The sequence below is a fragment of the Tachysurus vachellii genome, chromosome 24 (assembly GCF_030014155.1).
Source record: "Tachysurus vachellii isolate PV-2020 chromosome 24, HZAU_Pvac_v1, whole genome shotgun sequence".
In the NCBI taxonomy this organism is placed as follows: Eukaryota; Metazoa; Chordata; class Actinopteri; order Siluriformes; family Bagridae; genus Tachysurus; species Tachysurus vachellii.
Window position 1 is genome coordinate 13,383,815 of NC_083483.1, and position 1,365 is coordinate 13,385,179.

Consider the following 1,365-nt stretch of genomic DNA (forward strand, 5'->3'; position numbering starts at 1 on the left):
TTGTAAATTGAGTTTAAATGTAACCTGTAAATTAATTAATATGTCTAATACTGTATCTAGATAGAGCTTTAGCAGAGTTCTGGATTCAGGCAGAAATCATTTAGAATCATTTAGCATCAAAGCTAAATGTGAATTGAGCTCATTATGGTTTATGCAGTACATATTGGTATCAGTCCCTTTATGAGTCTCTCTCTCTCTCTCTCTCTCTCTCTCTCTCTCTCTCTCTCTCTCTCTCTCTGTATCACACAATCACAGGAGAATGCTAGGAAAGTAAGCCACTTGGTGCTAATGAAAAAAAGAGAGTTTGCTGGTCTTTTCTCCAGGCATTACTATTATATTTTCATGTCGATACCTGCCTCAGTGTTTTTCATGCTAGTATACAGCAGTAAATAAATCAGAAGTTTATTAGCTAGCCTGCCCTGAACTTTCCAGTGAACTCATACACTAGTGATATAACGATGACATGTAGAATAAATAGCATTCATATAGCAAGAATAGCAGTCAATAGCAAGCTAGCAACAAGATGTGGTAGTTTATATGACAGAAACTTTTAGCTAGCTACTGTAGTCACGCTGATAATAAGTTGGCCTAGCTAATCTAGAACCTAACACGTGGCTAGCTAGTTAGGCAGATAACATGGTAGCTTGAAAACTAGCCATATTTAATGATAGTTGCTAGTTTAGAAGATGTTCCAAGCTGGTTAGTTGGGCACATATATTAGCTATAGCTAATTATGAATAAAACATGTTAGCTAGTTACTTAGTAAAATAAGATGTTATCTAGCTAGTTATGAAGATACATTAACTAGATAATTATGCATATAACATGTTAGCCAGCTAGGTAGGATGATGCATTAAATAAGCGTGTACAATCCATCATTATTGCTTGTCGGTTATCTTAGTGCTAGATCACAGCTTAGCTTAAACCATAGGCAAAACAAATAATGCTGATTTTTTAGCGTAATTATATTGTGTGTTCTGAATTGAGAAATATCATCACACTGATCGTCGGTGCTTTGTGACATCAGTTGCGTCATCAAGGTGACTGTACAACTGAGAAATAAGCGCAATAACCTTAAAAACAAGTCCTTATACAAGTTGTTTATGTATTCAGAAGACATTTGTCTCACGTGTGACGTTTCGATGGATCGACTGACACCTGTATCAACTTTCTGGTAAATTATATCATTAAAGTGAAGTAGAGGAAAATGATTTCCACACGTCGCCATGTGAGCTACTGGGCAAACTCTGAAATCCAAGATAATAAATATACATTCCGGGTTTTTCCGCACTTTCTGAATGTTATCACGGGAATAGGAAATTCAACCAGAGGACTTGACCGATCCGGGCCAATATCAACAGTCCA